This window comes from Pan troglodytes, chromosome 10 (genome assembly GCF_028858775.2).
Source record: "Pan troglodytes isolate AG18354 chromosome 10, NHGRI_mPanTro3-v2.0_pri, whole genome shotgun sequence".
NCBI lineage: Eukaryota > Metazoa > Chordata > Mammalia > Primates > Hominidae > Pan > Pan troglodytes.
In genome coordinates, this window is record NC_072408.2 from 16,094,226 (window position 1) to 16,121,556 (window position 27,331).

The 27,331-nt window shown below is 39.7% G+C and overlaps 1 protein-coding gene across 2 annotated transcripts in view; it reads left to right on the forward strand.

The window, feature by feature from the left end:
- LOC134806924 (killer cell lectin like receptor G1) overlaps positions 1 to 27,331 on the forward strand; it is a 114,053-nt gene that overhangs the window by 4,612 nt on the left and 82,110 nt on the right. The window lies entirely within an intron of this gene.

Here is a 27,331-nt window from a genome sequence, read left to right on the forward strand (position 1 = left end):
AAGAGTGAACCAAGTTCCCATTATATTCATTGTATGTATACATTTATTCACATATAAGAAAACACAGGAAGTGATTTTTTAACTGATAAGCCATACGATGTGTGAAGCAAGCCTACTAGTAAGAGTTCCATATTTGTTTAAAGTTCTGGTTTCTCTTGTTAAGGCAAAATATATAAATCATGAAATGTACAACTCTTTTTTTTCTTTTTTTTTGAGGCGGAGTCTCGATCTCTTGCCCAGGCTGGAGTGCAGTGCTGCGATCTTGGCTCACTGCAACCTCTGCCTTCCGGGTTCGAGCTATTCTTCTGCCTCAGCCTCCCGAGTAGCTGGAACTACAGGCGCCTGCCATCATGTCCGGCTAATTTTTGTATTTTTAGTAGAGATGGGGTTTCACCATGTTGGCCAGGCTGGTCTCGAACTCCTGACCTTGTGCCGCCCACCTCGGCCTCCCAAAGTGCTGGGATTACAGGCGTGAGCCACTGCACCTGGCCGAAATATACAACTCTTAAGGATACAATTCAATTTATTTTGACAAATGCATCGTAACTGTTATCTGTAATCAAAAAATTTAGAAGATTTTCATCATCCAAGAAAATTTCCTCATGCTCCTATCCAGTCATCTTCTTCTAGTCCTAGAGGCAACTATTGCTCTGATTTTTTTTTTTTTTTTTTTTTTTGAGATAGAGTCTCTGTCACTCAGGCTGGAGTGCGATGGTGCAAACATGGCTTACTGCAGCTTCGACCTCCCAGGCTCAAATGATCCTCCCAGCTAGCCTGTGGAGTAGCTGGGACCACAGGAGTGTGCTACCATGCTAGGATAATTTTTTTATTTTTTGTAGAGATGAAGTTTCCTTATTTTGCCCGAGCTGGTCTTGAATTCCTGGGTTCGAGTAATCTTTCCACCTCAGCCTCCCGAAGTGCTGAGATTACAGGCATGAGCCATCAAGCCTGGTCTTTTGAATTTTTCTTTTTTTTAAATTATAGATTAATTTTGCCTATTTTAGAACTTAGTATAAATGGACAGATACTGATAGTGGTGGGAAGCAGACAAATTCCTAGGTAGATACGGGCGGGTCCCTGGTGAAAACCAACCTTCGAGTCAAAGACCGCCTGAAGCCTGAAAACTCACCTGCCAGTTCTGGGTAGAATCTAAGACCCAAGTGAGAACTCCCGCAATGCCTTTTAGCCAATCAAATGGTGCTTTTTCCAGGCTGCCTATGGACCAATCAGCACACACTCCCCCATTCTGAGCCCATAAAAACTCCCGGACTCAGCTACACAGTGGGACTACCACCTTTGGGTCCCCTCTCTGCTGGGAGCTGTTCTGTTGCTCAATAAACGTCCTCTCTGCCTTGGTTACTCTGCAATTGTCAGTGTAACCTCATTCTTCTTGGACGCAGGACAAGAACTGGGGACCTGCCGAACAGCGGGTGCAAAAGAACAGCGGGTGAAAGGTTGTAGCCCTCCTGCCCTCTCCTGGCACCAGGCGGCCACCCCACGTTATGGGAAGTGGTGGTGGCGCCAGGCCAGCCCAGGAGCCATGGGCTGGTGGGACTGAACAAGTTGGGACATGCCCCCGTTCAGCAAAGCTTGTGGACAGCAGGAATGAATGAACTGTAATACAAACGAGCTGAGACTCTTCGGGGTGCCGACCTCGGGATTCCCCAAGCCAGAGCTGTAACATGCTGTAACAACCCCCACCGCATTTTTTTTTCTTTTTCTTTTGAGACAGAGTCTCACTCTATCACCCAGACTGGAATGCAGTGGTGTGATCTTGGCTCACTGCAACTTACTGCCTCCCAGGTTCAAGTGATTCTCCTGCCTCAGCCTCCTGAGTAACTGAGATTACAGGTGCCTGCCACGACTTCCGGCTAATTTTTTGTATTTTTAGTAGAGATGGGGTTTTGCCACGTTGGCCCAGCTGGTCTCGAACTCCTGACCTCACGTAATTCTCCCATCTCAGGCTCCCAAAGTGTGAGGATTACAGGCATGAGCCACTGCACCTGACCTTTGAAGTTCCGCAGTTGCTGGTGTCTTTGAGTTTTTTGGACGCCACTGCGTTCCCTTCGTTCATATGCCAGTGCCCAAGGCAGAAGCTGCTTGCAGTATACCTGATCCAGCCACAGCTTCACATGAAGCTGGTGCCTGGAGGTGATGCCCTGCTGTAGCAGCTAGCATACCTGGCTTGCCCTTGGTGGATGTGAGATCTGGGCCAGTACCGCTAGCCAAGAGCCAAGCACAGCCTGCCAAGCCCAGTGGGTGGAGCCAGCCCAGTGGTCACGAGTGAATCTTGATCTTGAGCAGGGGCCCCCCGGCCGTGGAGGTCTCTGGCTGTGGAACACCACCAAAAAATCCTGTGTCAATAGCATGTTCCTTTTGCATTTGTTTGATTTCTTTCACTGTAATATCTGTGAACTTGTAGGTATCAGTAGTAGGTTTTGTTTTGTGTTTTGGTGGGGTAGTATTACATTTTATGAATACAGTAGCCCTCCCTTCTCCTCAGGGTACATGTTCCAAGGCCCCTGCTGTAGACAGCATCTAACCCAGTTGCCTTCAATGAGAATATGTTTCTGTTCATATCTTCCACCCACAAATTTAATGCCTTTTCTGTCTTAACGAAGCACTTACCGTGGTCCATGGCAGTAACTTCTGCAGTTTGAGTTGCAACAGCAAAACTAGCACACATTCTTTTCCCTTCTTCACAATTTAACAGATAGAGGATTTATTCTTACCATAGATGTTAGCAACCTCGGAATACATGTTTTGTTTTTTGTTTGTTTGTTTGTTTGGTTTTGTTTTTTTGTTTTTTGTTTTTTTTTAGTAAGTCAAGAACCTTCACCTTTTTATTTAAAGGAAGCACTTTACACTTCTCTTTGGCATGTCTGCATAGCCAGCATTACTACTCTTGCGCTTTGTGGCCATTATTAAGTAAAATAAGAGTTACTTGCACTGCAGTACTGTGGCAGTCAATCTGATAACTGAGAGGGACACTAACGGGCAGGGAGTGTCCCCAGCGTGTTTCCACTGGATGAAGGGGTGATTTATGTCCCAGGTGGGATGGAGCAGGACAGTGCAAGATTTTATCACAGTACTCAGAACAGCATGCAATGTAAAACTTATGAGTAGTTTATTTCTGGAATTTTTCATCTGATATTTTCAGACCTCGGTTGACTACTGGCAACTGAAATTGTAGAAAGCACACCTGCAGATAAGGGTGGGGAACTATCGTATTTCTCATCTTATTCATTCCCTTTTGATGGGCGTTTGGGTTCTATCTGTATTTTCTTCTAAGAAGCCTTATAGTTTTATGTTTATATCTGTAATTTATTTTTAAATTTTTTTAGAGACAGGCTCTTGCTATAGTACCCAGGCTGGTCTCAAACTCCTGGCCTCAAGCTCTTCTCCCAACATGGCCTCCCAAAGTGTTGGGATTACAAGCATGAACCAGTGTGCCCGGCCTGTGATCTATTTTGAGTTAATTTTTGTGTATAGTTGAGGTAGGACTGAGGTTCCTTTTTTTCCCCATATGGATATATAATGACTTCCTATAACATTATTTGACTATTTTTTCCTCTCTTAATTGCATCAGAGCTTTGTTGAGAATCAGTTGATTGTATAAATATAGTTCTGTTTCTGGACTTAATTCTGTTCAGTTGATATCTTTATTATTAAGCTAATAACACACTCCTGATTCTTCTAGTTTTATATTAAGTCTTGAAGAAAGGTATTATAAGTCTTTCTTCTCTTTTCAAGATTGTTTTGGCTATTCTAGGTCCTTTGCATTTCCATATACACTTTAAAAGCAACCTGTCAATTTCTGTTAAAAAATCCTGCTGGGGCAAGGCATAGTGGCTCACGTGTGTAATCTCAGCACTTTGGGAGGCTGAGATGGGAGGATCACTTGGGCTCAGGATTTCAAACCAGCTTGGGCAACATGGTGAGACTCTGTCTCTACAAAAAAACCTAAGAATTAGCTGAGCGTGGTGGCGTGTGCCTATGGTCCCAGCTACTTGGGAGGCTAAAGTGGGAGGATCGCTTGAGCCCAGGAGGTCAAGGCTTCAGAGAGCCGTGGTTGCACCACTGCACTCCAGCCTGGGCAACAGAGTGATACCCTGTATCAAAAAAAAAAAAAAAAAATCCTGCTGGGGTTACAACTGGGGTTGATATGAATCTGTAGATAAATTTGGGGAAAATTGACATCTTAATGTTGAGTCTTATAATTCATGAATATGAAACCACCTTTGCAGAACTATAAGTAATGAGAGAAGTCTAATATGGTTGACTCCATCTTGCTTCCAACCTCTCAAGTTAAATTGTTTTTTTGTTCATTCTAATGTGGGGGCCAAGATAACTATAAGAGGAATTTAGTTTACAGTTAAAACCACATTCATAAGACAAAGTTAAAATTATGATAGGGGCTTGAACTTTGCTGAAGAATAGACATAGTTGAACAATGACCCGCCATTGCTTAGCTTGTTTTTGTTATATAAGTTGCTTACTGCCCCAGAGTCTTGTATCTGGGGTCGCAAGATTTAGAGCTTCTCCAACTTCTCCTGTAGGTAATATTACTATTGTAAAACCTGAAGAACTGGTCTTTGAGACATTTTTCAGATTTAGCATTTCAGGAGACCAAGAGATGCCACTTGGTCCTGAGACCGCTTCCCAGGAAATGACTTGGCTGTGTGAATATGGTTTTAGACACCCCTGCAATTTCATCCCCAGCCAATCCGTTGTTTCAGTTCTCCAGCCCTCTGCCTGCCAAAGTAGTAGTTAAAACACCCTAGCCTCTGAACTCTTTGGGGGATGAGTTTGAAAAGTGTCTGTCGTTCTCCTCACTTGGCTGGCCCTGCAATTATTAAACTCTTTGCTGCAACACCTGCTGTTCTCATTGTTTTTTTCAGGGCAGCAGGCAAGAAGAACCCCTCGGGCTATGACAAATAGGGTACAACTCTATTTATGTAGGCCTTAATTTTTTTCAGCAATGTTTTACAGTTTTCAGTGTAGAGGACTTACGTGTCTTTCGTTACATTTGTGAAGTGCTTTATTTTTTGATGCTTTTATAACTGAAGTTATTGTGAAAAATTTATTTTGTGAATGTTTACTGGTAGTATGTAGAAACACAATTGGTTTTTGTATTTGTAACTGTATTCTGTTAGTTTGCCACTTATTTTGGCAGTTGCTTTTTAGATTTGTTAGGATTTTATATTTAGACAATGAATTTGTCTGCTAGTTTAATATCTATTTTCAGACTTCTGGATTCTGTTCATGATGGTATAACTGGGACTGGATTTATTCTTCTATCTTAAACAACTGGCAAACTGGGAAAATATATGGAACAATGGCTTCCTGATATTGGACAACAGGTAACACAAGACAGTGATTCCTGAGAGGAGGGGAATAAGTTAGGCGAGCCCCACAATTCCCCCTGCTTAATGCATGGAGAGACTATCCAAGGTGCAGTGCAGGAAGGGGGAACCCAGACAGAGCCTGGCAGTTTCACTGAGCTTCAGAGGGAGAGAGTGTGGAGTTTGAGAAGACTAAGGCAAAGACTAAGATTTGTGGGTCAGAGTACCAGAGAAAAGAGAGATGCGCAAAGAGTGAGCTCTAGATAACTACAGAGGAATCCTCTCAAGCCTTTGGTTGAGTTCTGAGCTGAACCACTTCAAAGGAGTAGGCAGAACAACTCCTAGATCTCACACAGTGCTAGGAATAGTGTTTTCACCTGCCAGAGTGGAAAGATGTTCTTAATATATGGGATTTTCAGTAAAGTTCTGAGAAGACTTTTGACTCACTAGCACATTCAAATTAGTTCTAGACTTACATAAAGCCCTGATAAAGCTTTAATATGGTGGGAAGCATGGATCCATGGATTGTTCACATTTTTGCATGTCTTTCAAGCAGAGGCCCTAACTGACCTTTTGTTCCAGACTATCTTTTCAAGAATATCTGAATAGTGAACAGCCTTAGAATACAGAAATAGTATCTCCTTCTGGGGCCAAGGGCAGATTTGTTTATTGTCCAGTATAATAAAGGTCATGTATCCTTTTGGGACAAAATATAGTACTGCTTGTAGCACATTATAAAAATTCAGATTCCCTAAGCTCAAGGGAGATTCCCTAAGGTCTCCTCTCATTTGACCCACTCAATGTTTTCTGGTAGTTAGGTTATTTGAGGGGACGAGGTGTAGGAGATGGCAAAGAAGAGGAGAAAAAGAAAATTTCTACCCTGATTATCAAAGATACCAAGAGTGTCATCTCCTTTAATCCCTGTACCAACTCAGCAAGTTAGGTTTCATTATTATTTCCATTTTACATAAGGAAACTGAGGTTCACAGACATTAAACTGCTCAAGCTGTGATGTAGACCCACTGGTTGCACAGCATCCATCTGGCCTTTTCCATATTGCTGCTTTGAGACTTGGGAGGCAAGAAAAACCAATGCAAACAGGAATCTCATGTTGCTTGCTACACTGTAAATAGTAATGTCCTTTGCCTTTGAGCCAGGAGTTTTGTGTCTTTAGCTAATATTTGTGAAACTTGGCAGGTTAATGTGTTTGCTCAGAAGTAGCATAAAATCTCTGATTCTTCACAGTTCTAGATAAAAAACAGGCCTCAAAAGGATCAAACTGATAACAGGTAACTGTGTTCCATAAAAAGAGATGGCAATTTTTATTTATTTATTTATTTATTTATTTATTTATTTATTTATTTTTAGAGACACAGTTTTACTCTTGTTGCCCAGACTGGAGTGCAATGGTGCGATCTCAGCTCACTGCAACCTCCATCTCCCAGGTTCAAGTGATTCTCCTGCCTCAGCCTCCTGAGTAGCTGGGGTTACAGGCACCCACCACCATGCTCAGCTAATTTTTGTATTTTTTTTTTTAATAGAGACAGAGTTTCACCATGTTGGCCAACCTGGTCTTGAACTCCTGACCTCAGGTGATCTGTCTGCCTCGGCCTCCCAAACTGGGATTACAGGTGTGAGCTACTGCCCATGGCAGCGATTTTTAAAAGAACACAACAATATCTGGCACTCTGTAGCATACAATTCACAATGTCTGGCATCCAGGTAAAAATTGCCACACAAGCCAGGTGTGGTGGCTGTCGTCTGTAATCCCAGCGCATTGAGTGTCCAAAGTGGGAGGATCACATGAGGCCAAGAGTTTGAGACCAACCTGGATAACATAGGAAGACCTCATCTCTACAAAAAATTTAAAAATTAGCCAGGCATGGTGGTACGCACCTGTAGTCCCAGCTACACAGGAGGCTGAGGTGGGAGAATTGTTTAAGGCCAGGAGGTGGAGGTTATAGTGAGCTATGATCCTGCCACTGCACTCCAGCCTATGCAACAGAGTGAGACCCCGTCTCTTGCCAGGCTTGCTAAGAAGGAGGTAAATGTGATCTATAACAAGGAGAAAAAAAATTAATAAAAAGAGACCCAGAAATCACAAAGCTGATAGAATTATCAGCAAGGATGATAAATCAGGTTTTATAAATACACTCCCTATGTTCAGAGAATAGAGGAAAATTGAACATGGTGAAGAGAAAAATGGAAGATATTCAAATAATATCTTCTAGAAATGAGAAGTGTAATATCTGAAATGATAAGATGAATATATGATGGATGGGATCAACAATGATTAGAAACTGCTGAAGGAAAGATTAGCTGACTTGAAAACGTATTATCAGAAAATATCCAAAATAAATACTTGGAGGCTAGGAGTGGTGGCTCACACCTGTAATCCCAGAACTTTGGGAGGCTGAGGTGAATGGATCATTTGAGCCCAGGAGTTCAAGATCAGCCTGGGCAACATGGCAAAACCCCATCTCTACCAAAAAAATACGAAAATTAGCTGGGCTTGGTGGTGAACACCTATAGTCCCAGCTACTCAGGGTGCTGAGGTGGGAGGATAGCTTGAGCCCAGGAGGTGGAGGTTGCAGTGAGCTGAGATCACACCACTGCACTCCAGCCTGGGTGACAGAGCCAGACCCTGTTTCCCAAAAAAAAAAAAAAAAAAAGAAAAAAAAAAAGTAAAGGAAACAAACAAAATAAACACAAAGGGAAAACAGAAGATACCTCCCCCAACCCTGAAAAGATCAGAGCTTCAGTGACCTGTGGTACTACGTCAGTCAATCTAACATGTATAATTAGGGTTTCAGAAAGAGGACAAATTTGGCCCAAATTTTTCCAAATGAGATAAAAACTAAAAACTCATAGATCAAAGGTGCTCAATAGATTTTAGGCAGAAGAAACATGAAAAATTATATATACCGAGCTACATTATTAAGCTGCTGAAAGTCAATGATAAAGAGAACATGTTAAAAGCAGCCAGAGAAAAAATATATAATGGCATAGTTTCTTTGCATCAGAAACTATGCAAGCTGGAAAAAGTTAAATATATTTAAAACACTGGGGTGAGTATGGAAAATCCTGTCAACCTAGAGTTCTGTGCATTCAAAAATACCTTTCAGAAATGAAGGCAAACTCAATTTTTTTAACATGAACACATGCTGAGAGAATTCATTGCAAACAGGCCACTAAAAGATATATTAAAGGAATTTCTTCTGCATGAAGGAAAATAACACCAAGGGAAAAGTTAGTTTTATACAAGGTAATGTAGAACATTTAGAAATGTTGAACCAGCCTTGCATCCCAGAGATGAAGCCCACTTGATCATGGTGGATAAGCTTTTTGATGTGCTGCTGGATTCGGTTTGCCAGCATTTTATTGAGGATTTTCGCATCAATGTTCTTCAAGGATATTGGTCTAAAATTCTCTTTTTTGGTTGTGTCTCTGCCAGGCTTTGGTATCAGGATGATGCTGGCCTCATAAAATGAGTTAGGGAGGATTCCCTCTTTTTCTGTTGATTGGAATAGTTTCAGAAGGAGTGGTACCAGCTCCTCTTTGTACCTCTGGTAGAATTCGGCTGTGAATCCATCTGGTCCTGGACTTTTTTTGGTTGGTAAGCTATTGATTATTGCCTCAATTTCAGAGCCTGTTATTGGTCTATTCAGAGATTCAACTTCTTCCTGGTTTAGTCTTGGGAGGATGTATGTGTTAAGGAATTTATCCATTTCTTCTAGATTTTCTAGTTTATTTGCGTAGAGGTGTTTATAGTATTCTCTGATGGTAGTTTGTATTTCTGTGGGATCAGTGGTGATATCCCCTTTATCATTTTTTATTGTGTCTATTTGATTCTTCTCTCATTTCTTCTTTATTAGTCTTGCTAGTGGTCTATCAATTTTGTTTATCTCTTCAAAAAACCAGCTCCTGGATTCATTAATTTTTTGAAGGGTTTTTTGTGTCTTTATTTCCTTCAGTTCTGCTCTGATCTTAGTTATTTCTTGCCTTCTGCTAGCTTTTGAATGTGTTTGCTCTTGCTCTTCTAGTTCTTTTAATTGTGATGTTAGGGTGTCAATTTTAGATCTTTCCTGCTTTCTCTTGTGGGCATTTAGTGCTATAAATTTCCCTCTACACACTGCTTTGAATGTGTCCCAGAGATTCTGGTATGTTGTGTCTTTGTTCTCGTTGGTTTCAAAGAACATCTTTATTTCTGCCTTCATTTCATTATTTACCCAGTAGCCATTCAGGAGCAGGTTGCTCAGTTTCTATGTAGTTGAGTGGTTTTGAGTGAGTTTCTTAATCCTGAGTTCTAGTTTGATTGCACTGTGGTCTGAGAGACAGTTTGTTATAATTTCTGTTCTTTTATATTTGCTGAGGAGTGCTTTACTTCCAACTATGTGGTCAGTTTTGGAGTAGGTGTGGTGTGGTGCTGAATAGAATGTTTATTCTGTTGATTTGGAGTGGAGAGTTCTGTAGATGTCTATTAGGTCCGCTTGGTGCAGAGCTGAGTTCAGTTCCTGGGTATCCTTGTTAACTTTCTGTCTCGTTGATCTGTCTAATGTTGACAGTGGGGTGTTAAAGTCTCCCATTATTATTGTGTGGGAGTCTAAGTCTCTTTGTAGGTCACTCAGGACTTGCTTTATGAATCTAGGTGCTCCTGTATTGGGTGCATATATATTTAGGATAGTTAGCTCTTCTTGTTGAATTGATCCCTTTACCATTATGTAATGGCCTTATTTGTCTCTTTTGATCTTTGTTGGTTTAAAGTCTGTTTTATCAGAGACTAGGATTGCAACCCCTGCCTTTTTTTGTTTTCCATTTGCTTGGTAGATCTTCCTCCATCCCTTTATTTTGAGCCTATGTGTGTCTCTGCACGTGAGATGGGTTTCCGGAATACAGCACACTGATGGGTCTTGACTCTTTATCCACTTTGCCAGTCTGTGTCCCTGGGATGCAAGGCTGGTTCAACATATGCAAATCAATAAATGTAATCCAATATATAAACAGAACCAAAGACAAAAACCACATGATTATCTCAATAGATGCAGAAAAGGCCTTTGACAAAATTCAACAACACTTCATGCTAAAAACTCTCAATAAATTAGGTATTGATGGGATGTATCTCAAAATAATAAGAGCTATCTATGACAAACCCACAGCCAATATCATACTGAATGGGCAAAAACTGGAAGCATTCCCTTTGAAAATGGGCACAAGACAGGGATGCCCTCTCTCACCACTCCTATTCAACATAGTGTTGGAAGTTCTGGCCAGGGCAATCAGGCAAGAGAAGGAAATAAAGGGTATTCAGTTAGGAAAAGAGGAAGTCAAATTGTCCCTGTTTGCAGATGACATGATTGTATACCTAGAAAACCCCATTGTCTCAGCCCAAAATCTCCTCAAGCTGATAAGCAACTTCAGCAAAGTCTCAGGATACAAAATCAATGTACAAAAATCACAAGCATTCTTATACACCAATAACAGACAAACAGAGAGCCAAATCATGAGTGAACTCCCATTCACAATTGCTTCAAAGAGAATAAAATACCTAGGAATCCAACTTACAAGGGATGTGAAGGACCTCTTCAAGGAGAACTACAAACCACTGCTCAATGAAATAAAAGAGGACACAAAGAAATGGAAGAACATTCCATGCTCATGGGTAGGAAGAATCAATATCATGAAAATGGCCATACTGCCCAAGGTAATTTATAGATTCAATGCCATCCCCATCAAGCTAGCAACGACTTTCTTCACAGAATTGGAAAAAACTACTTTGAAATTCATATGGAACCAAAAAAGAGTACACATTGCCAAGTCAATCCTAAGCCAAAAGAACAAAGCTGGAGGCATCACGCTACCTGACTTCAAACTGTACTACAAGGCTACAGTAACCAAAACAGCATGGTACTGGTACCAAAACAGAGATATAGACCAATGGAACAGAACAGAGCCCTGAGAGATAATGCCGCATATCTACAACTATCTGATCTTTGACAAACCTGAGAAAAACAAGCAATGGGGAAAGGATTCCCTATTTAATAAATGGTGCTGGGAAAACTGGCTAGCCATACGTAGAAAGCTGAAACTGGATCACTTCCTTACACCTTATACAAAAATCAATTCAAGATGGATTAAAGACTTCAATGTTAGACGTAAAACCATAAAAACCCTAGGAGACAACCTAGGCAATACCATTCAGGACATAGGCATGGGCAAGGACTTCATGTCTAAAACACCAAAAGCAGTGGCAACAAAAGCCAAAATTGACAAATGGGATCTAATTAAACTAAAGAGCTTCTGCACAGCAAAAGAAACTATCATCAGAGTGAACAGGCAACCTACAGAATGGGAGAAAATTTTTGCAACCTGCTCATCTGACAAAGGGCTAATATCCAGAATCTACAATGAACTCAAACAAATTTACGAGAAAAAAACAACCCCATCAAAAAGTGGGTGAAGGATATGAACAGACACTTCTCAAAAGAAGGCATTTATGCAGCCAAAAAACACATGAAAAAATGCTCATCATCACTGGCCATCAGAGAAATGCAAATCAAAACCACAATGAGATACCATCTCACACCAGTTAGAATGGCAATCATTAAAAAGTCAGGAAACAACAGGTGCTGGAGAGGATGTGGAGAAATAGGAACACTTTTACACTGTTGGTGGGACTGTAAACTAGTTCAACCATTGTGGAAGTCAGTGTGGCCATTCCTCAGGGATCTAGAACTAGAAATACCATTTGACCCAGCCATCCCATTACTGGGTATATACCCAAAGGACTATAAATCATGCTGCTATAAAGACACATGCACACATATGTTTATTGTGGCATTATTCACAATAGCAAAGACTTGGAACCAACCCAGATGTCCAACAATGATAGACTGGATTAAGAAAATGTGGCACATATACACCATGGAATACTATGCAGCCATAAAAAATGATGAGTTCATGTTCTTTGTAGGGACATGGATGAAACTGGAAACCATCATTCTCAGCAAACTATTGCAAGGACAAAAAACCAAACACCGCATGTTCTCACTCATAGGTGGGACTTGAACAATGAGAACACATGGACACAGGAAGGGGAACATCACACACCAGGGACTGTTGTGGGGTGGGGGGAGAGGGGAGGGATAGCATTAGGAGATATACCTAATGCTAAATGACGATTTAATGGGTGCAGCACACCAACATGGCACATGTATACATATGTAACAAACCTGTAAGTTGTGCATACGTACCCTAAAACTTAAAGTATAATAATAATAAAATAAAATAAATGTTAAATATGTGTATAAGTGTAAAAGACACCTGTTTTAATTTTTAAAGATATCTCTAAAAAATTAATAACCAGGCTGGGCCAGGTGGCTGACACCTGTAATCCCAGCACTTTGGGAAGCTGAGGCAGGAGGATCCTTTGAGCCCAGGAGTTTGAGACCAGCTGTGGCAACATAGCGAGACTCCATCTCTACAAAAAATTAAAAAATTAGCCCGGCGTGGTGGTGCATGCTTGCAGTCTCAGCTACTTGAAGGCTGAAATGGGAGATTTCTTGAGCCTAGGAGTTCAAGGCTCAATATATGAAACAATGGTTCCATGTATTTTCTGCACTGCAGCCTGGCCAACAGAGCTGGACCTTGTCTCAAAAAAAAGAAATGAGGAAAAATAATAATTTATTTTGGAATTTATAACAATAGAAGTAAAATGTATGAAAACGGCCAGGGAAAGGGAGATGGGTATACTATTGTTAAGTTCACTTCATATACATGAAGTAGTATAGTATTATTTGAGAGCAGAATGTGACTAAAGATGTGCAATGGAGAACCTAGAGCAATCATAACAGAAAGAAAAGAAGGAAGGAAGGGAGAAAAGAAAGAAAGAAAAATTAAGGAAAGGGAAGGAAGGAGGAGGGAGGGAATAAATCAAGAAAGGGAAAGATAAATAATAAGCAATAATAAAGATAAAGTAGAATCATGAAAGACATTCGGTTTAAAAAAGAAAATGAACAGAAAATAAATAGAACATACAGAAGATAAGTGCAAGGTAGTAGATATAAACTCAAGTAAAATGATAATCACATTATCTAAATGGCCAGAATTCTCCAATTAAAAGGGGTCGTCAGATTAGATTTTTAAAAAAGGTCCAAGTGTATGCTATCTAAAACAAAAAAAAAAACCACACTGAAATAATAGAAAAATCTATACCATACAAAGAGAGTTGGAGTGCCTATCTTAATCAGACAAAGTAGATTTCAGAACAAGAAATATTACTAAGCCTTGCTCTAAAATAGAGTGACAATTTTATAAGGGATAAGGGGTGATAATTTTATAAGGATAAAAGGGTCAGATAATCAGGAGAACATGTGTTTGCACCTAATAACATAGCTTCAAAATACATAAAGCAAAATCTAAGAGAACTTGAGAGGAAAAGACAGGTCCATAATTATAGTTGGAGGTTTTAACACCCCCACCCCACGTAATTAACAGAAAATCTGTGGTGGTATAGGAGCCTTGAACAGCATATCAGTTAAACTGTTTAATTGACATTAATATAACATTTAGTCCAACAAATGAATAATGTACATTCTTTTCCAGTGCACACAGACTTTTACCAAGATAGCACATATTCTGGCCATAAAACAAGTTTTAATACATTTAAAAGGATTGAAATCATGCAAAGTATATTTGACCAAAACAGAATTAAACTAGACATCATTAATAAAACAATACCTGGAAAATCCCCAAATATTTGAAAATTAACAGTTTTTCTATAACCCATGGGTCAAAGAAGAAATAATGAATTAAATTACCAATATTTTGAATTGAACAAAAATGAAAACATTATCATCATCAAGGGATGCAGCTAAAGCAATGCTTACAGGGAAATTCATAGCATTAAAATTTTAGCATTATGCTAAAATTTATAGCATTATTATTTTTTATTTCCACAGAGTGAAGTTTATCCTCAACAAAGCTCTCCTCTCCCATCTCCAGCCTTGGACAGGGTAGGACAGGTAGGGGCTAAGATGTGGCTCCAGTGGCTGAGGGGCCTCTGAGAAACAAGTAAGGGCCCTGGGCTTCCAGGCAAAGCCGTGTCTGGCTCCTCCAGCCACGCTGAGTCCGCTGTGCCTCCCTGCCCAGGCCTTGGGAAAGAGGAGGGTGCACTGGCTCCTGGCTAGTTCCAAAGTGGAGTGTGAAAATGGTGAGTTGTTTACATGCAGTGGCCAGTACAGCGTGGTACTCACACCTCTTTCTGGAAGTTGCCATTGGGTGGCTCTGTGGGCTCCCAGGCTGTTGCTCAGTGCAGTCAGCCGTTCTTGGGAGTTCTGGGGGAAGAGCCCAGTGTCATGGATTTGAGGGCATTCCAGCTCTGAGGTTGCAGGCTTCTCCTTGGCAGTGGGCTGGCTACCGTAGCAGGTGAAAGTTGTGGAACTTCTGGTTGAGCTCTTTTATTTTAGTTAAAAAAAAAAGTCTCAAATCAATGATCTAAGCTTTCACATTGAGGAATGAGAGGAAGAGGAGGAAATTACACTTAAAGTAAGCAAAAGGAAGAATCTAATAAAGAGGCACAAGACATCAATGGAATAGAAAATAGAAAAACAACAGAGAAAATGAAGCCAAAATCTAGTTTTTTAAAGTGATCAATAAAATTGATAAAATGTTGACAAAATGACTAGAGGAAAGGCACACATTTCCAATATCAGGAATCAGGGAGGTAAAATCACTATAGATTCTAAGCCATGAAAAGCATACTAAGGGCTGGGCATGGTGGGGCTCATGCCTGTAATCTCAACACTTTGGGAGGCCAAGGCAGGTGGATTGCTTGAGCCCAGGAGTTTGAGACCAGACTGGGCAACATGGTGAAACCCCATCTCTACAAAAAATACCAAAGTTAGCCAGGTATGGTGGTGCATGTCTGTGGTCTCAGCTACTCTGGAGGCTGAGGTGGGAGGATTGCCTAAGCCTGGGAGGTTGAGGCTGCAGTGAGCTGTGATTGTGCCATTCTCCACCAGTCTGGGCTACAGAGGGAGACCTTGTCTCAAAAAACAAAACAAAACAAAGCAAAACAACCACGATAATAAGTGGTCGGTAAAATCTGGCCTGTGTGCCTAATCTGGCTTGCGATTTCTTTTGTGAGTAAAGTTTTATTGGAACACACACACAACTATTTACATTGTATCTATGGCTGCTTTTGTACTATAGTGGCAGAAGTGAGTAGTTGTGGGAGACCACATTGCCAGAAAAGCCTGAAATATTTACTGTGTGGCTTCTTACAGAAAACGTTTGCTGACCCCTGACTTAGATGAAAAGAACAAATAAATTGACAGACACTAACTACCAAAGTCACTCAAGGAAACAGATACCCTGTATATTCCCCTATCCACTGAAAAAATTGAATTTATGGTTAAAGTTTTCCCACAATGAAAGCTTTGGGCCCAGATGGCTTCACTGGTAAATTCCACTTCTTCCTTTTCATCTTTTATTTATTTACTTTTCGGCTTCACTGGTAAATTCCACTTCTTCCTTTTCATCTTTTATTTATTTACTTTTCTCTAGGATTTCAGTACAGTGTTTCATAGAGTTGCTGAAATAAGATATCCTTGCCTTGTTCTTAATCTTACTGAGATAACATTCAATATTTCACCTTAAGTGTGTTAGGTTAGTTGTAGGTTTTATGTAGAAGCCATTATGAAATTGAGAAAGTTTCCTTCTGTTCTTTTGCAGACCTTATTTATTCTGAATGGGTGTTGAATTTTTTTTTCACGCTTCTTTCTGCTTCAGTTCACGTGATCTATATCTTTTTTCTTTTTCATTATGTTAATATGGCAAAGTACATTGATTGCTTTTAGAATGTTAAACCAACATTGTACGTTTCTGGGATAAACTTTACTTTGTCATGATGATTTATATTTTTATAGATATTTTGTTAAATATTTTCATGTCTATAATCTTGAAGGCGGAGCGTCTGTAATTTTCTTTTCTTGCAATTTTTTGTCAGGTTTGGTATCAGAGTCATAATGGCCTCCTAAACCAAATTGGGAGAGTGTACTTACATTTTCTACTTTTTGAAGGAGCATTGTTATTTATTTCTTAAAGTTTAATATAGTATGCTATTGAAGTCACCTGAGCACGAAGTTTTCTTTGTGGGTAAGTTTGTATTAACCAATTCTTTTTTTTTTAGTGGTAAAGAGCTATTCAAAAATGTATTTCTTTTTGTGTCAGTTTGTTAAATTCTGTTTTTTTCCATAAATAATTCGTCTACTTAATCTAACTTGTTAAATTTATTGACATAAAGATATAACATTACCTTATTATACTTTTAATGTCTTTAAAATCTTTAGCAATATAGCCTCTCCATTCTTGATATTGGTAATTTGTGTTTTTTCTCTTTGTTATTTTAGTTTTTATTTATTTATTTTTTTTTAGACAGATTCTTGCTCTGTTGCCCAGGCTGGAGTGCAGCAGCTCACTGCAACGCCCCCACCACCCCGCCCACAACCCCCAGGTTCAAGCGATTCTCCTGCCTCAGCCTCCCAAGTAGCTGGGATTACAGGCATGTGCTACCACACCTGGCTAATTTTTGTATTTTCAGTAGAGACGGGGTTTCACCATGTTGGCCAGGCTGGTCTTGAACTCCTGACCTCAAGTGATCCGCCTGCCTCGGCCTCCCAAAGTGCTGGGATTACAGGCCTGAGCCACCTGGGAGGCTGAAGTTGGAGGATTGCTTGAGGCCAGTAGTTTGAGACCAGCCTGGTTAACATAGTGAGACCTCTGTTTAAAAAGAAAAAAAGTTTTGTATCAGCTATTTATATATTTTGGATATTAACCCCTTATCAGATATATGGTTTACAAATATTTTCTCCCATTCTATAGAATGTCTTTTCACTCTGTCGATTGTTTCCTTTGCAGTGCAGAAGCTTTTTAGTTTAATGAAATACCATTTGTCTATTTTTACTTTTGTTGTCTGTGCTTTTGGTGTTACATCCAAAAACTCATTGCCCAGGCCAATGTCAAGAAGATTTCCCCTCTGTTTTCCTAGAGTAGTTTTACAGTTTCAGGTCTTATGTTTAAGTCTTTAATCCATTTTTTTTTTTTTTTTTGAGACGGAGTCTCGCTCTGTCGCCCAGGCTAGAGTGCAGTGGCGCGATCTCAGCTCACTGCAAGCTCCGCCTCCTGGGTTCACGCCATTCTCCTGCCTCAGCCTCCTGAGTAGCTGGGACCACAGGCACCCGCCACCATGCCTGGCTAATTTTTTGTATTTTTAGTAGAGATGGGGTTGCACCGTGTTAGCCAGGATGGTCTTGATCTCCTAACTTCGTGATCCGCCCCTGCCTCGGCATCCCAAAGTGCTGGGATTACAGGCGTGAGCCACTGCACCCAGCCAGTCTTTAATCCATTTTAAGTTGAATTTTTATATGGTGTGAGTTAAGTCCAGTTTCATTCTTCTGCATGTAGATATCTGGTTTTCCCAACACCATTTATTGAAGAAACTATTCTTTGCCTTTTGTATGCTTTTAGCAACCTTGTCAAAGATCATTTAACTGTAAATACGTGGATTTGTTGTTGTGCTCCCTATTCTCATCCATTGGTTTATATGTCTGTTTTCATGGCAGTATTATACTATTTTGATTGCTGTAGCTTTCTGATATATCTTGAAATCAGGAAGTGTGATACTTCCAGCTTTTCTCTTCTTGCTCAAGATTACTTTGGCTATTTGGGGTCTTTTGTGATTCCATATAAATTGAAGGATTATTATTACTATTCTATAAAGAATGCCACTTGGGCCTGGGCACAGTGGCTCACATCTGTAATCCTAGCACTTTGGGAGGCCCAGGTGGGTGGATCACCTGAGGTCAGGAGTTCGAGACCAGCCTGGCCAACATGGTGAAATCCTATCTCTACTAAAAATAAAAAAGTTAGCCGGGCATGGTGGCGCACACCTGTAATCCCAGCTGGGCTGAGGGAGGCTGGGATTTGGGAGGCGGAGGCAGGAGAATTGCTAGAACCCAGGAGGCAGAGGTTTCAGTGAGCTGAGATCGTGCCATTGCACTCCAGCCTGGGTGACAGAGCGAGACTCCATCTCAAAAAAAAAAAAAGAATGCCATTGGGACTTTGATAAAGATTGCATTTAATCTGTAGATCACTTTGGGTGGGCTGTGGTTTGTATGTGTCCCCTCAAATTAATATGTTGAAACTTAATTGCCAATATGATAGTATTAAGATGTGGGACCTTTAGGAGGTGAATGTGGGAACTTTAGGAGGTGATTGGGTCATGAGGGCTTTGCCCTCATGAATGGAATTCATGACCTTATAAAAAGGCTGGAGGAAACCAGGTAGTCGCCTTTTGCCCTTCTGCCTTCTGCCCATATGAGAACAAGTGTTCATTCGCTCTGGTGGGCATAGCAACAAGGTGCCATCTTGGAACAGAGACTGGGCCTTCATCAGACATTGAACCTGTGCCTTGATCTTGGACTTCCAGAGAATATGACAAATAAAATTACCCAGTCTTAGGTATTTTGTTATAGAAGCACAAATGGACTAAGACATAGTATGGATATTTTAACAGTAATAATTCTTCCTATCCATGAACATGGGATATCTTTCCATTTATCTGTGTCTTATTTAATTTCCTTCATTAATGTTTTATAATTCTCAGTGTGTAAGTCTTTCAATTCAACTCTTTGGCTAAATATAAATAAATTCTAAGTATTTTATTCTTTTTCTTGCTATTATAAATGGTATTAATTTAAAATTTTCCTTTTCAGATAGTTCATTGTGTATAGAAAGATGAATGATTTTTGTATGTTGATTTTGTATTCTGCAACTTTACTAGTTTTAATACTTTTTTTGTTGAGTCTTTTAGTTTTCTATATATATAATCATGTCTACTGCAAATAGCTATAGTTTTACTTCTTTCTTTTTAATTTGGATGCCTTTATTTCATTTTCTTCTCTAATTGCTCTGGCTAGGATATCCAGCACTATGTTGAATGGAAATAGTGAGAATGACATCTTTTCCTTTAACCAGATCTTACAGGCAAAACTCTCAGTTTTTTGTTTTATTTTTTGTTTGTTTGTTTTGTTTTTTTTTTTTGAGACGGAGTCTCACTCTGTTGCCCAGGCTGGAGTGCAGTGGCGTGATCTCGGCTCACTGCAAGCTCCGCCTCCCAGGTTCATGCCATTCTTCTGCCTCAGCCTCCCGAGTAGCTGGGACTACAAGCGTCCACCACCACACTCGGCTAATTTTTTGTATTTTTAGTAGAGACGGGGTTTCACCGTGTTAGCCAGGATGGTCTCGATCTCCTAACCTTGTGATCCACCCACCTCGGCCTCCCAAAGTGCTGGGATTACAGGCGTGAGCCACTGCGCCCGGCTGTCTCAGTTTTTTCTGTATTGATTGGGATGTTAGCTGTGGGCTTCTTTTATATGGTTTTTATTATATTGAGGTACATTCTCTCTATACCCATTTTTTGAGAATGTTCATTATGAATGAATGTCAAATTTTGCTACATGCTTTTTCTGCATCTATTGAGATGATCAAAAGAGTTTTTTCATTATGTTAATGTGGTGTATTACATTCATTGATTTGCTAGTGTTGAATCATTCTTACAATCCAGGGATAGATTCCACTTGGTCATGGTGCATGAGCCTTTTAATGTGCTGTTGTTATTTGGTTTACGGGTATTTTATTGAGGATTTTGCATCTGTGTTTATCAGGGACATTTGTCTGTAGTTTCCTTTTCTTGTGGTATCTTTGATATTGCTTGCCTCATAATAATTATGAGGAGGCATTACCTCTTCTTCTTCTTCTTCTTTTTTTTTTGAGACAGAGTCTTGCTCTGTCAGCCAGGCTAGGGTGCAGTGGTGTGATCTAGGCTCACTGCAACCTCTGCCTCCCAGATTCAAGCAATTCTCCTGCCTCAGCCTCCAGAGTAGCTGCGATTACAGGCACCTGTCACCACGCCTGGCTAATTTTTTTTTGTATTTTTAGTAGAGATGGAGTTTCACCATGTTGGCCAGGCTGGCCTCAAACTCCTGACCTCAAGTGATCTGCCTGCCTCGGCCTCCCAAAGTGCTGGGATTACAGGTATGAGCCACCACACCCAGCCACATTTTCTATTTTTTGGAAGAGTTTAAGAAGATTACTATTAATTTTTCTTTAAATGTTTTGTAAAATTCATCCATGGAGCCATCTAGTCCTGGGTTTTAATTTGTTGGGAGGTTTTTGAATACTGATTTATTCTCCTCATTTATTATTGATATTTTCAGGTTTTCTAGTTATTCTCAATTCAGTTTCAGTTGGCTTTATGTTTTTAGAAATGTATCCATTTCTTGTAGGTTATCCAATTTGTTGGCATATAATTATTCTTAAGTGCTCCTTATGACCCTTTCTATTTCTGAAGCATTCACTGTAATGCCTCTTCATTCATTTTTTATTTTATTTGTGTTTTCACTCTTTTTTTCTTCTTTCTTTTCTTTTCTTTTTCTTTTGAGACAGGGTCTTGTTCTGTTGCCTAGGCTGGAGTGCAGTGGTGCGGCCATGGCTCACTGCAGCCTTGACTTCCCAGGCTCAAGTAATTCTCCCATGCCAGCCTCCTGAGTAGCTGAGACTACAGGCATATACCATCACACTGGCTAATTTTTGTATTTCAGTAGAGACGAGGTTTTGCCATGTTGGCCACACTGGTCTTGAACTCCTGACCTCAGGTGATCCGCCCACCTTGGCCTCCTGAAGTGCTGGGATTACACTTGTGAGCCACCGGGCCCAGCTTTTTTTTTCTTACTAGCTAAGTGTTTGTTGATTTTTATCTTTTCAAAAAATAAACTCTTGGTTTTGTCAATTTTCTTCTATTGTTTTCTTTTCTTTATTTGATTTATTTTTGCTCTAATCTTTATTATTTCCTTCCTTTTGCTACCATTTGGCTTAATTTGTTTTTCTTTTTCTAGTTTTTTGAGGTGTGAAGTTAGATTGTTTATTAGAGATTTTCTTTTTGAATGTAGATGTTTATTGCTCTAAAGGTTCCTCTTAGTATTGCTTTTACTGCATCCCATAAGTTTTGGTATTTTGTGTTATCATTTTTGTTTGCAGATAGTTTTAAAATTTCCATGTGATTTCTTCTTTTACCCAGTGGTTGTTCAAGAATATATTTTTTAGTTTCTATGTAAATGTGGATCTTCTCATTTTATTAGTTATTGATTTTTATTTCATTCCATTGTAATTGAAAGAGATAGATATTTGGAATGATTTGTATCTTCTTATGTTTGTTACAACTTGTTTTGTGACCTGACATGTGATCTATCCTGGAGAATGTTCTCTGTGCTCTTGAAAAGAATATTTTTCTGTTGTTGGGTGAAAATTTCTGTATATATCTGTTGGGTCTATTTGGTCTATCATGTTGTTCAAATCAGCTGCTTTTTTAATTGATTTTTTGTCTATATGTTCTATTCATTACTGAAAGTGGGGGTAGTGAGGTCTACTAATTTATTGTATTGCTGTCAATTTCTCCCTTCAAATCTGTCAATATTTGTCTTATATATTAGATTCTCTGACACTGAGTGCATATGTATTTGTAATTGTTATGTATTCCTATTGAATTGACCTTTTTATCAATATAAAATTACCTTTTTTCTTTAGAGGATGTTTTTGACTCAAAGTTTACTTTTTTTTTTGAGACAGAGTTTTGCTCTTGTTGCCCAGGCTGGAGTGCAATGGCGCGCATTTTGGCTCACTGCAACCTCCGCCTTATGGGTTCAAGTGATTTTCCTGCCTCAGCCTCCTAAGTAGCTGGGATTGTAGACATGTACCACCACGCCTGGCTAATTTTTTGTATTTTTTTTAGTAGAAACGGGGTTTCACCATGTTGGTCAGGCTGGTCTTGAACGCCTGACCTCAGATGATCTACCTGCCTGGGCCTCCCAAAGTGCTGGGATTACAGGCAAGAGCCACTGCACCCATCCTCAAAGTTTACTTTTTTTCTCATGTAAGTATAGCCATTTCTGCTCTCTTTTGGTTACTTTTTGCATGGAATATCTTTTTCTATCCCTTCACTTCAGTCTATGTCTGTTCTTAAGTCTAAAGTGAGTTTCTTGTAGACATTGCATCACTAGCTACTGATTTTTTTTTTTTTTTGAGACGGAGTCTGGCTCTGCCGCCCAGGCTGGAGTGCAGTGGCGTGATCTCGGCTCACTGCAAGCTCCGCCTCCTGGGTTCTGGCCATATTCCTGCCTCAGCCTCCTGATTAGCTGGGACTACAGGTGCCCACCACCATGCCTGGCTAATTTTTTTTTTTTTTTTTTTTTTTGTATTTGTAGTAGAGACAGAGTTTCACCACGTTAGCCAGGATGGTCTCGATCTCCTGACCTTGTGATCTGCCCGCCTTGGCCTCCCAAAGTGCTGGGATTACAGGCATGAGCCACCACACCTGGCCTAGATCTTGAGTTTTAAAATCTAATCAGCCTGTATGCCTTTTGATTGGGGATTTTATTTACATTTAAAGTAACTCTTGGTAAGTGAGGACTTACTATTGCCATTTTGTTGTTTTTTGTTTTATAGTTCTTTTGTTCTTCTCTTCCTCTCTTGCTGTCTTCCTTTTTTTTATTTGATGATTTTTATAGTGAATTGCTTTGATTCTTTTCTGTAACACTTAGTGGTTACTTTGAGTCTTGAATAAAATAACTTGTTGTTAAAATAATCTATTTTGAGTTGATAATTTAATTGCATACAAATCTGTACAGTGTTGCTTCCTCTGCCTGAATTTTGTGTTTCTGTATTGTTTCAATCTCATTCTTTTGAGACAGGGTCTCACTTTGTTGCCCAGGCTGGAGTGCAGTAGCCCCATCTCAGCTCACTGCAGCCTCTGCCTCCTGGGTTCAAGCGATTCTCCTGCCTCAGCCACCTGAGTAGCTGGGATTACAGGTGTGCACCACCATGCCTGGCTAATTTTTGCATTAAGAGTTTCATTCTTTTCATAGTGTGCATTGGTTAACAAATCTTTATTTTTTTTTAACTTTTATGTTAGGATTAAAACTATATGTACCACTATTACAGTGTCATATGATTCTGTGTTTGTCTATATACCTTCACCAGGAGATTTAGGCTTTCACATTGCTAGTTAGCATACTTCACGTTGCTGTTTAGCATGTTTCAACTTGAAGGACTTCCTTGAGCATCTCTTGTAAGGCAGGTCTAGTGGTGATAAACTCCCTCAAGTTTTGTTTATCCAGAAAAAAGTAATTTGTCCTTCATTAAAAATTTTTGAAAATGTTATTTACATTTTTAGTAGAGATGAATTCTCACTATGTTGCCCAGATGTGGGATTCAAATAATCCTACTGCCTCGGTCTCCCAAAGTCCTGGAATTACAGACATGAACCACTGCACCTAGCCTGTCCTTCATTTTTAAACAATAATTTTTCTAGGTATATCTTGGTTGGCTGTTTTCTCTTTCAGTACTTTGAATATTTTATCCCTTTCTCTTGGTCTGTGAGGTTTAGGCTGAGAAACCTACTGATAGTCTTACATGTGACAGTCTTTCTTTTTCTTTCTCTTTCTTTTCTTTCTTTCCTTCTTTCTTTCTTTCTTTCTTTTTCTTTCTTTTCTCTCTCTCTCTCTTCTTTCTTTCTTTCTTTTTTTTTGGAGTCTCACTCTGTCACCCAGGCTGGAGTGCAGTGGCACATTCCTGGCTCACTGCAACCTCTGCCTCCTGGGCTCAAATGATCCTCCCACCTCAGCCTCCTGAGTACCTGGGGCTACAGGTATGTGCCACTGCACCAGGCTAATTTTTGTAGTTTTAGGAGAGACAGGGTTTCACCATGTTGACCAGGCTGGTCTTGAACTCCTGACCTCAAGTGATCCACCTGCTTCAGCCTCCCAAAGTGCTGGAATTACAGGTGTGAGCCACTTCACCTGGCCTGTCCTTTTTTTTTTTTTTAGACATATCTTGCTCTGTCACCCAGGCTGGAGTGCGATGGTGCGATGTCAGCTCACTGCAGCCTGTGCCTCCTGGATTCAAGCAATTCTGCCTCAGCCTCCTGAGTAGCTGGGATTACAGATGCCCATCACCATGCCTGGGTAATTTTCTTTGTATTTTTAGTAGAGACAGTGTTTCACCATGTTGGCCAGGCTGGCCTTGAACTCCTGACCTCAGGTGATCCATCTGCCTCAGTCTCCCAAAATGCTGGGATTACAGGTGTGAGACACTGCACCTGGCCTGTCCTTCATTTTTAAAAGATAATTTTTCCAAGTATAGTATTCTTGGTTTGGCTGTTTTCTCTTTCAGTGCTTTGAATATATCATCCCATCCTCCTGGCATATAAGGTTTCTGCTGAGAAATCTACTGATAGTCTTATATGTGATGAGTCATTTTTATTGTGCTACTTTAAAAATTCTCTCTGTCTTACCTTTAACAATTTAATTATAATGCGTCTAGGTGTAGACTTCTTTATGTTTAACCTACTTGGAATCTTTTAGGATTCCTGAATCTGGATGTCTATGTTCTTCCCTCAATTTGGATAGTTTTCAATTATTATTTTGTTACATATGTTTTCTGCTTCTTTCTCTATTCTCCTTGTGGGACTTCTATAATGTGTATATTGGCTTGCACATTCATGTCCCCCAAATCCTGGAGGTTTTCTTTTTCATTCTTTTTTTTTCTCCTCTGACTGGATAATTTCAAATAACCTGTGTTTGAGGTTGCTGAATCTTTCTTCTTTTGATCAAGTCTGCTGTTGAAGCTCTCTATTGTATTTTTTATTTTACTCATGTATTCTTCAGCTCTATAATTTCTGCTTTTTTTGTTTTTGTTTTTTGTTTGAGTTGGAGTTTTGCTCTGTTGCCCAGGCTGGAGTGCAGTAGTGCGATCATGGCTCACTGCAACCTCTGCCTCCCAGGTTTAAGTGATTGTCCTGCCTCAGCCTCCCAAGTGGCTGGGATTACAGGGGCCTGCCACCATGCCTGGCTAATTTTTGTATTTTTAGTAGAGACAGGGTTTCACCATGTTAGCCAGGCTGGTCTCATATTCCTTACCTCAGGTGATCTGCCCACCTCAGCCTCTCAAAGTGCTGGGATTACTGGGATTACTGGGATTACAGGTGTGAGTCACCATGCCTGGCCCTGTTTTTTTTGTTTTTTTTTTTGTTTTTTAATGATTTCTATCTCTCTGTTGAACTTCTAGTTTTGTTAATATATTGTTTCTGATATCTCTGAGTTGTCAATCTATGTTATCTTTAGCTTACCGAGCCTCTTTAAAACACTTTAACTTTGAATTCTTTGTCGGGCAATTCATAGATCTCCATTTCTTTGGGTTTGGTTACTGGAAATCTATTGCGTTTTTTGGTGATGTCATATTTTCTTAATTTTTTATGTTCCTTATAGGCTTGCAGTGGTGTCAATGCGTTTGAAAGAGCAGTCACCTCTTACTGCCTGCAAGGGTAGTGGCTGGGTGAGGTGCATGGTGCACTGGGTCAGCATGGGACTGGAGACTTGTGGGGCACATATGGGCACCAGTTCTAAAGGGTGTGTCATGGCATTGGGTCTGATAGGTGAGTGCACACATGCAATGCTGGGCTTGGGGTAAATAAGCAGCATTCATCCTGGTTCCAGAGGGTGTGGCTGAGGCTCTGGCTTTGGAGGGGGTGCAGCAGTGTGAGTTCTGGGCAGCTCCATCAGCTGGTGTCAGCATTCTTGAAGACTGTGGGGGTCCTTGGCAGTTAAGGCTGTGGGTATTTGTGGCAGTGGGGATGGCTGCTAGAGTCCTGAGTGGCACAGGTTGCATGGGTTTTCCTGCTCTCCTTTTCACCTTGTGAGGAAGTCACAGCTGATGGTATTCCTCTTGGCTTTGAGCTTTGCCAGCCTGGGGAATGGCCTTACACAGGTAAAATGCTTTCTACACTTTTCTGCATGACCATCCTCAGTTTTTCTGTTTCACTGAGTTGCAGCAGCTTTTTAATTGCACTCCAGAACTCTCCCAGAGCTATTTTCATCTGTGGATAATTGCTAAATTGTTGTTTTTGTGGATATATAAGGACTGGTACATCCTAGTCTGCTCTCTTGCTGTGTTAGTCCTCTTGCTCAATGTTATTAGAAGTTTATCAGTCTTAATCTTGTCAAAGAACCAAATTTTGGCTTTGTTAATTTTTCTAGTCTTTGTTTCATGATTTTATTAATTTTCCATTTTAAAATTCTGTCTTTTCTTCTACTTACATTGGTTTTAATTTACTCTTCTTTTTTTAACCCTCATAAATTATAAACTTGGATTATTTATTAATTTTTTTCTTTTCCATTCATTTAAAACTACAGTATTTGCTGTAAGACTGTTTTAGCTGTGTTCTATATATTTTTGTATTCTATTTTCATAATAATTTAATTTAAAATATTTTAATGTTTAAAATTATTTTTTTCTTTTACCCATGGGTTATTTTTCAAAGTGGGTATTTTAATTTCCGAATATTTAGGAATTATGTCGATTTTTTTCTTGTTATTGATTTCACTGTGGTTATAAACTATATCTGTAAGATTTTAATATTTTGAAATGTATTATATTATGGCTGAGTATGTACATTTTATTTGCGAACATTTTATTTACACCTAAAAACATGTATTCTTTAATTGGTGAATGTCATTTTGTTGGGTTAATTTAATTTGGTCAAGGTGGTTGATGGTGGTGTTGAGGTTTTTTATGTTATTACTGAATTTTGTTTAATAGTTTTATCAGTTACTGAGAAAAGGTTTTTAAAATATCCAACTATGATTATTGATGTTTATTTTTCTTTAACTCAGCTTTTGCTTCTGTTCATATGTTTTGAAGCTCAAAATTAGGTGCATACTTATTTATAGTTGTTATATATGCTTGATGCAATCAGTAACTCATGTAATTATGAAATGTACCTCTTTATACTCACCTATTTTTGTCTTATATTAGTATGACCACTTGTGGAAGGCTGAATAATGTCTCTCCCCACCTCAAATATGTTAACACCCTAA